The 10,887-nt window shown below is 25.7% G+C and overlaps 1 pseudogene; it reads right to left on the bottom strand.

Moving 5' to 3' along the window:
- Positions 1-10,611, bottom strand: part of LOC107876516 — a 68,501-nt pseudogene extending 57,890 nt beyond the window's left edge.
- Positions 10,612-10,887: the final 276 nt, after the last annotated feature.

The raw sequence follows: 10,887 nt of genomic DNA, 5'->3' as shown, positions 1-10,887 counted from the left end.
TGAATCATTCAGTAGCAATAACAGATAAAAATATAGATAAATCATTAGTATTATATTGAAAAATATCAGGAATAGAACTAATCCCAGGAAGTAAAATATTTACGGAAAGATGTAAAAATCTATATGTATTAACAACAAAACATAAAATAACAGAAAAAAATAAAATTAATAAAATACAAATAGAAAGTCCTTTTGAGCAATTTGTAAAAACAATTGACAATAATGATTATAGTTACAAAGACATAGATATAGAAGAAGATTTAGAAATAATAAATGATAGAATAAGCACAACAAAAAGAATAGCTCATGAAAAACCAGAATCATCAAGCTCATAAAAAAGAACAAGTTATGAAACAACTTTAACAGTTAATTCAAATCAATATTATATAACAGGAACAATAAATGAAAAAGAATATTTAATACTCTTAAACACAGGACAAGAAGAAAATTATATAGCAAAATATCTAGTAAAAAGTGAAGAAAGGAGGAAATGGAAAAAACAGATATAATATTAGGAATAAGATGGTTAGAACAAGTAAAACCATACAATATAAAACATACACAATTATCTATTACATATAATAAAGAGAAATGATTCATAAAAAGAACTTTAACATGATATGAAAATATATGTACTTGTAAAAATAATAATAGAAAGATATTATAATAGCTATTATACACCTATGATAGATACAGGAGCAAAAGCAAACTTATGTAGATACAACTGTTTACCAGAAAGTAAATAGGATAAATTAAAAAGATCAATAGTAGTCAAACGATTTAATAATGAAGGAATTTTAATTACATATAAAGCTAAAAATGTAAAAATACAGATATGGGATAAAATAATAACAATAGAAGAAATCTATAATTACGAACTAACATAAAAAGATATGCTTTTAGGAATGCCATTTTTAGATAAATTATATCTATATATAATAACTAAAACAGATTGGTGGTTTTGCAACACCATGTAAACAAAAAGTAAGGGAAAAAAGAAATATTAATAAAATAAGAAAGAAAATTGATTGGATAGAAGAAAGTAAAAAAAATTACACAAAAGTTAGAAAATATAAAAAATACAGAAGACACAGTAGAGCTAGTTGTATTTTCGATAAATAAAAAAGAAATAACTATATTTTCAATAGATAAGGTAGAAATAATAAAGAAAAAATTAAGATAATTATATAGTGAAAATCCATTAAAAGGATGGGGAAAATATAAAACTACTATAAAAATTAAACTAATAGATAAAAATAGAATAATAACTCAAAAACCATTAACATATAATTTTGACGATTTAAAAGAATTTAAAATACTTATAGATGAATTATTAGAAAAATAATATATACAAAAAAGTAATACTAAACACAATAGTCCAGCATTTATAGTAAATAAACATAGTGAACAAAAAAAAGTAAAAAGTAGAATGGTTATTGACTATAGAAATTTAAATGCAAAAACTATGACATATAATTATCCAATACCAAATAAGATATTAAAAATAAGAAAAATATAAGGATATAACTACTTTAATAAATTTGACTATAAATCCAAATTTTATCACTTAAAGTTAGATAAATATTCTAAGGAATTAACCGCATTTACGGTACCACAAGGATTTTATGAATGGAACGTATTACAATTTGGATATAAAAATGCACCAGGTAGATATCAACATTTTATGGATAGTTATTTTAAACAATTACCTAATTGTATAGTAAACATAGATGATATACTACTATATACAAAAACTAAAGAAGAACATTTAAAATTACTAGAATAATTTACAGATATAATAGAAAAATCAAGAATAAGTTTAAGCAAAAAGAAAGATGAAATTATGAAAAACCAGATAGAAATTTTAGGGATATAAATAGATAAAAGTGGAGTAAAAATGCAACAACATATAGTACAAAAAATAATAAATTCAAAAGAAGAATTAGAGACAAAAAAAAATTACAATCATTTTTAGGATTAGTAAACCAAGTAAGAGAATATATATCAAAATTAGCAGAAAACCTAAAGCCTTTACAGAAATTTTTTTAAAAAGATGTAGAATATAATTACAACGAGGAAGATAAAAAATAAGTTCAGAAAATAAAAATACTTTGTAAAGAATTACCAAAATTACAATTCCCAGACGAAAATAAAAAATTTACATATATAGTAGAAGCAGATGCAAGTGAATATAGTTATGGAGGAGTACTTAAATATAGGTACAAAAATGAAAAAATAGAACATCATTGTAGATATTATTCAGGAACATTTAATGAAACAGAAATAAAATGGGAAATAAATAGAAAAGAATTATGTTCATTATATAAATGTTTATTAACCTTTGAACCATATATTGTATATAACAAATTTATTGTGAGAACAGATAATACCCAGGTTCGATGGTGGTTAACAAGAAAAATACAAAACTCAGTTACGATAATGAAAATTCGGAGATTAGTATTGAATATATTAAATTTTACATTTACGATTGAAGTAATCAAGACTGATAAAAATGTTATTGCAGATTACATATCAAGACAAAGCTACTTAAACTGATTTACCAATGGAAGAAGCTGGCGTCAAAGATACCCAAACAGACTTAATATTACAAGTGTTTAAAGAAATAAAGTTATTACAAGAACGAGTTATCACATTAACTACTGAAGTTACAAATATAAAAGTGCAGGTTGAGAACTATAAAAAATAAGAAGCTATTAGCAAAGATACTGTGCAGGAAGAGCACATTAAAAAACTAGACCTAGAAGGTGACGATGAGAAACACCTAAAAACTCAAATTACTAACGAAATTATAGTTACAGCTGCAGGTGCAAGTGATGTATCCAAGGGAAAAATACAGTCACTCAAAATAAACCTGAACTAACAAAGAAAAAGAATTATAACCTCAACCAGATATTCTCAAAACCATATACACCAAATATACAAAAATCGGAGTCATCTACACCTCCCCAGATATACACATATTCCGAATCACACAATCAACAAAAGAAGACTTATAACCATATCACTAGTACATATATTGATAATATTTAAACCTTAAAAAAATTGTTAAATACAAAACCTATCTAGAGTGAAGAATTAACAAATCAAAACCAAGGATATATTACACAAAAATGTCAGAATTATAACAAACTTATTGCTTTGCCTGGCACCAGTGCAAACTTAATTTCTTCATGTTACTATTATAGACTATTATCTACAGTTTACACAATTACTGGAGAATAGTTAACAAGAATTCAATATATTCACAAAAAATTTATGGATTATAAAAGGATTATGAAGGGACAGTTATTCTATGTCCATTTCTACTCAGCACCAGCAGAAATATTTTTTGATGAAATAAAACAGACAATTACTGTTGTCAAGATAGGAATGACACGAGACTATATTATCCCTGAAGAAATATGCGAAGAAGAAAAGATAACCAAAAATCAGATATCGGACTTCTACCGAAACAAAAGAGTTATTGGACTTAGTAGTATATTGACTGAGTTAGCAAATAATTCTATTAATCAAAACCCAATTTGGATTTACTATAAAAGAAATCAATTATTGGTTTACTCCACTTGTAAAAATATTAGAGAAAATGACAAAGAGATAAGAAAATGGGTCATAACGATCCTAAAATCAGAAAAGCTACTGGTCACAAGATCTATTACGAAAGAAATTATTTCAGAAGAAGCTATAGATCAATTCTGTAAACAGGTTGACCAAAGATACGATGACCACATATCCAGCAGATGTAGTGGTAGACACAACTTTATCCTAGATGTGATGCTACAATAGAAAGAAGATAAGGACAACAGCTAGAAGATACACGATAAAAAGATAATAAGATAGAGCAATAATGGAAAGATAAGGAGACAAAAACATCAAAGTGAAGAAAGCGACATATGAAGAAAAAGCCAACTTTGTGAAATATGTAATACATAAATCATGTGAACATTTAATAGCTTTACTATTTTTAGGATAGGCTTTTTGACTTTTGGCACTTGCCATTAAATGTAAAGACCTAGGACCATCATTGGTTTTATTACTTTTTGACTAGAAATTGTATATAGGTAACGCGTAAAGTTATATTAGGACAGATGTAAAGATGTAAAAAGTTTATGCGTTTCCTTTAGTATTATAAATAGCAGAGCATTTGCTCAGTTAAAGGCAAGACTTTCATGTGTTGAAAGCAAGCCTCCTCTTTTGTAAACAATTTTTTTTTAATATTTAATAAAAAATAAATATATTTCCAAGGAAAAGCTATGGATAAACAAAGCCCAGAATTATCAAACCTACCAGAACAAGTATATTTATTTATGATTATGAATAGCTAAATTCATAAATTCCTGACAATCATGATATGATAAAATAAGTTCATGATAGTTACTTTATAGTAGAATTATTTGAAAAATAGCATGTTAAGAAGTTTATTAGCAAAGTGGAAAAGGAGAAAAATCCATAAGAACTATGCCATCCTAAAGATGAAACCGGTGAGGCAAGAAAGCCGTGATAGGGGAGTAGCCAGAGTAGAGGCGATGTTTAAGGGAAAAGTATCCAGATTACCATGCTAATAGTGACTGAAGAACATGTTATTTAAGAATAATCTAGTATATAGTAATCTAAAATGATCATATTTTGTTATATGTATGATTGAAGGGAATATTTTGAAAAAAGCATCATATGAAAAATGAATACTTATTTATCTGATGAAATGGTAGATAAATTTTAAATACTTGTTTTGTATGTACTTAAGGATATAGAAATTGTAGATATTAGAAAAATCATATTGGAAAAAATATTTGATGAATATTTTATGACTAAAATAAATTACATACCTCACCTACCTACTTATTCTTACAAATGATTACATACCAAACCTACACATCAACAATGATAAATTACGTATATTTAGAATATTGACAAATGGATATGAAAAATATACAATTAATAGAAAAACTAATGAAAATAAAATTAGTAGAATATATGAGAACTAAAGATATAAAATATATAGAATTTCTTAATGAAAATATAGAGGAATTATTAAGATTAAAACAAACAACTAATAAATGTTGTGATAAAGCAATTAATTACTAGAATCCAATTCTAAGTTATCCAAGTTATTTGTAGAAATCTAAGCATAATTTGGATAATATGACAAGCTATATATCTGATGAAAGTAAGATACTAGTTTTATATATCATAAAAGACTTAGAATTAGAAGACATGAAGAAAATAATATGGGAAAAAATAGTTGATTCTGAAGATGAGTTTCTAAGTACTAATTGGATAGAAGATGAATTAGAAAATATAGATTTCTATGGCAAAAATAATTTAGACAGTTATTATTCAGATGGATATTATATAGATTAAAAATGCTAGAATATATTAATAGAGTTAGAGAAAAACAAAGTTGGCTATACGAAGAAATTATTTATAGAAATCAGCTTAGAAAAAGAAGAGAACAATTAAAAGAAATATTAATTTGGATAAATAAAACCATAGAACAACTAGAATTAAAAGATAGTTTAGAACATGATTTAGACATGAAATTATTCATAGACGAAAAAGATAGGATAATTAACAAAATAGATAACGTAGAATTTGTTATCAGATATAGTACAATTAGAATAAATTATTACAAAGAAATTTGCGGTATCACAACTACTTTAGGATAAAATGATAGACTATGAGTATTTAATATATTGGAGACAAGATATGAAAGAAATAAGATTAACAGAAATACTTATGAAAGAGAATTTAATTGAATATTTTAGAACAAAAGATATAGAATATTTAGAATACCTCCAAAATAATATACAGGAATTATAAAAACTAAGAGAAAAAACTAAAGAATATTACAGTAAAACATTTAATCAAATACCATCTAATCACCCCCAAGATATGAACATTAATAAAATTAAAATAAATACACTAAAAATAAAAATGTTTAGAGAAATTAAGAAATATCCACGCATAACTAAAAATAGATCCATTAGAGCTATAATAGATCATTATTATCAATTATTTTTACAAATTGTTCAAAAGGACTTTCTATTTGTATATTGTTAATTTTATTTTTTCCTGTTATTTTATGTTTTGTTGTTAATACATATAGATTTTTACATCTTGCTGTAAATATTTTACTTCCCGGGGTTAGTTCTATTCCTGATATTTTTCGATATAATACTAATGATTTATCTATATTTTTATCTGTTATTGCTACTGAATAATTCAAACTTATTATAAATTTAAATTTTTGGTATATTAAATTTCTTTTTATGGAAGTTATTATACTTTTTTTCTATAGGTTTTATAATTCTATCATCTGCTAAATATAATTTTATTGGTGTATCTATTCCTTCTCTAAAACATGCTTCTATTTTTTGTTGTGCGTGGATATTTCTTAACTTCTCTAAACTTTTTTATTTTAGTGTATTTATTTTAGTTTTATAAATGTTCATCTCTTAGGGGTGATTAGATGGTATTGGATTAAATGCTTTACTGTAATACTTTTTAGTTTTTTCTCTTAGTCTTTTTAATTCTTGTATATTATCTTGGAGGTATTCTAAATATTCTATATCTTTTGTTCTAAAATATTCAATTAAATTCTCTTTCATAAGTATTTTTATTAATCTTATTTCTTCCATATCTTGTCTCCAATATTTTAAATACTCATAGTCTATCATTTTATCCTAAAGTAGTTATGATACTGCAAATTTCTTTGTAATAATTTATTCTAATTGTACTATATCTAATATTAAATTCTAGCTTATCTATTTCGTTAATTATCCTGTCTTTTTCGTCTATGAATAATTCAAAACTTTTCCATAATTTGTTTTGAAGTTTCAAAAACATCATATGGCTTCTTCAAAACAATCAATCGGCTATTTTTTTATTTGTGTATTCGAAATGAATATTTCAGTATTCTTGCATCATTCCGGTGTTTGGGCTAACAAAATCAACTATGTTAACTATAAGAGCAATGAAATCGTGATCAGCGAATATGTAACTTACGAAAATCTGATTTCGACAATTGATGAAGAACTGGAAATCGACGAAACCCGAAAAAAATTGAGGCTCGTTACAATTTCTATGCTAAAAAATCATACAAAAAAAAGGTATGATATATTTTTTATGTATTAGTTATTGTTAATTATCTCTATGTTAATTCAATTTTGTATCTAATGTTTGGTTCGCTATTGTTTTATAGTAATTTTTTGTCCTTATGTTAATAAAGTTGAGATACATTTTTAATGCTAATGATACATTTTGCTCATCTTGTATCTAAGTTTATATAGTTCTGATTAATTATATATCTCATTTTGTTTTAGTTTTATCTATAACACCATATGAAACAAACATAAAAGTTTTGTTTTAGATACATGTTATACATGTTTGTGCAATTAATGTATCTAGTTATCTGTTTTTTGACAGTAAGTGAAGAAAAATAAGTTGAAGTTTTATTTTTCTTGATTCAGCTATGTCCTACGGTACCGTTTGGAGGATTGTGTTTGGACTAAAGAAAAATAGGCACAAAAGATCCAGTAAAACAATGACATCAAGCAATAAGTATTTCGGGAGACGTGGTTTATGAAGGTCACAACTGGCATACTTGTAACTTCTTTCCAAAGGAGGAGTGACAATATAGTTGACTGATTAATAATGTTGAATAATTTCTCAACTTGTTACTGAATTTTTTAACTCTTTGATTCGACATTTTAATTGATGATATTATTACTTTAAAGAATTTTAAGAAAAATAGTTACCGAAATAAATTGTTGTTTTTGTACCTTTGTTAATTAGTTATATATGTTTTCATGAGCTCATTTTTGTGACACATCATATAGAAATTAGGGTATATTAAATTGACAATGTTATTAAATTGTATATTAGTAGTTCGGCTATTGTAAATGATTGAAAAGAGAAATATTTTTATAGGATGTATCTCCCATAAATTTATAGATACAAGTTTACAAAATTATCTAATGTAAAATATAATTTGTCAATATTATTGAGATTTGGTACTATAAGTTCTGTACTTTTTGTTATGTAGGTTAGAGACAAACAAGTATTCGGATTAACAAAAAACTGTTACAAATACATAATAATGCAACGTTGTGTTACTTACTATCATTATATAGTAAAATATGTTTCCTTATACTAGAGACATACAATTTAGTAATATGTAGCTCATATAAATTTTTAGATACAAGTTTAAATAATTTGTATCACTTGTAAAATCTAATATGTTATAGTTTTAAGAGTTAGATCTATTAAGTTCTACTATAGTTTGTTTTGCACTTTAGAGACAACATGTCTCAGTAGGAACAAAAAACGGTTACAGATATATAATAATGCAATGTTGTGTTGCTTTCTACTATTATATTGTATTATATGTTTCATTATTCTAGATACATACAATTGTAAAATATTGTAAATATGTATCTAATACAATGTCTTTATAAAGTGTAAGAAAAATATATATCAAAACATAATTATATCTTTAAATGCTTCAGCATTGCGTTAAAATGGGTGACGAAGTAGAAGTTTGTAATCATTAAAGAAACATAATGTATGTTTATCTAAACATTACTAACATCATCAAAACATCATCAAAGTTTATAAAATCATCAATGATTTTAATATCCAACTAGCAAACAAATAAACTATTATTGAATAAGCAAAACACAGTCTGTTTGTTTTGGTGCAGACTTGCTACTTTGCCTTGATGGATCGTTATTCTCACTAAAGTAACCATTCTTCGCTTTTCAGATCCGTAATTGCAAAAAAGACTAGCATATCTTAGACAATGGTATTGAGTATCAATACCAGAAGATGGAATGCCTAATCCCTTTCTCAGATACTCGGCATAGATAGCTACAAATATACTACAATCCCTATATAGCAATCACTAATTTAATTAAAAACACCTATATACTCATATATCGAAACATAATTATTCTTTAAATGTTCCAACATTCTTGAGTTGCAAGTTCCTTACCAACGTCAGCATTATAGTAATTCAAATAAGTCTATGAAAAAGCAATTTGTGGTAGTGTATTTGTTGCTTGAAAAATTCTTGTTCTTGTACTTCTTCCTCAAGTAGTACATGATGGCATCTAGATGATGTTCAAATTATAATCAAATAAAATATATGTTATAGCAGGAAACTGTAACGATTATTACTTAGATACAGATTAAATTAGTTTTGTATCTAATGTGATTAAAGGAAAAATGTAGGGAACTGAAAAAACAACAAATGAAAAAGATACATATTCATATAGAACGATACATGTTTTGTAATTATGTATCTAAAACAAATTACATGTAGCTAAAAACATCTAAAAGTTCTTTCGTCGCAGCAAATCATCAAATTTGATAGAAACAATTTTCTTTTTGCAGGATCTTTAGGTTAAAATAATTCTTCTTACTTGTGCAGTTAAAGTAACAATCTCATGTTATAGAATTTAATATATCATCATAGATATCACACAATCAGTAATGCATATACTAATGGAAATATACTTTAAGAAATTTAAAGGAAAAATGAAGGAAATTGAAAGATCAACAATTGTATAAGAAACATATTAATATATGACGATACATCTTTTGTTATTATGTATCTAATACAACACAAGAATAGAATAAAAAATCCAACATCTATACTGCAGGATATAATCAAAATTGACAGAAACAAGTTGCTTTGCATGCTTTTTAATGAAAGAATCCATCTAACTTATGCAATCAGACCAAAAACATCATGTTATAGACTTTAACATGGCATATATAGCATACAATCCGAAATGCATATACTAATAAAAATTGTACTTTCACAATGTGACAATTTGAGATTTTGGATATCCATTATGAAAATACCTCATCATTCCATCACTTATTTTGAGATAACATCCGAAAATAGTCTTCTCAAATAAGTCTAAAACTTCTTGGCTGACTACTCCTTTAATTTTATCCTTAAATCTTAAATTGTATGGACTTACAAATCTAATAGGATGAGTTAAAATTTCCCTAATAATGTAATTTAATCCATAAAAATAAAAAAAATGATAAAATTAGTAGAGATGCAACAAATCTACGTTAAGACAATACAATATATACAAAAACCCTAAGAACATCGTACTTTATCTTTTGTTATATTAATTTCAATAAAACATAAAAACACAAGATACATATAAATTGGCAACAAAAAATCAGATAAACAATGAATTTCTAAAGGTATCATACAAGTCAAAATATGTATCTCGGCCTAAAATTCAACAGATTTGAACATGCAATTACCTTAGGAAGCTCATCTCTGAAAATTGCTTCAACAACTCTTCTTCTCATGGTGGGAGCTTTACTTGCAGAACTGTTGGATCCCCTTTTCTTAAAACCACTTTTTTTATTCTTATCCTTCTTAGCATGCTTTTGCTGTAACTTCTTCATAGTTTGAGGATCGTTTCTATTCTTTGATCTATTTTCATCAAAGCCAACAAATTCATAGTCAAAACTTCCAGAAATGAAGTTTACAACTTCTTGAGATTCTTTGATACTTTCTAATTGAGAAAATCCAAGACTAAAAGAAGGCCCCAAATCTCTATTCATAATAGTAATTTAAACAATAAAGCCAATAAAATAAATAATCGAAGAAATCGCTCAACCAAAACATAGAAATTTCACTTTGTAGACGCAATCGTAAAATATTTTTTTTGAAAAAAAAACGTAAAAAGGACTAGAAGAAATTGAAGTTGATTTTAGTGAGGGAAATTACCTTACTTCAAAGTTTTGAATTAGATGGAGAAATTGGATAGAAACCGCACCAGAAATTGCGGCGTACAGAGAGGAGAAGTGGGTTATTTTTGGTAAAGAATCGTCTTATTA

Source organism: Capsicum annuum, chromosome 7 (genome assembly GCF_002878395.1).
Source record: "Capsicum annuum cultivar UCD-10X-F1 chromosome 7, UCD10Xv1.1, whole genome shotgun sequence".
NCBI lineage: Eukaryota > Viridiplantae > Streptophyta > Magnoliopsida > Solanales > Solanaceae > Capsicum > Capsicum annuum.
This window is presented reverse-complemented; position numbering and strand designations above follow the sequence as displayed.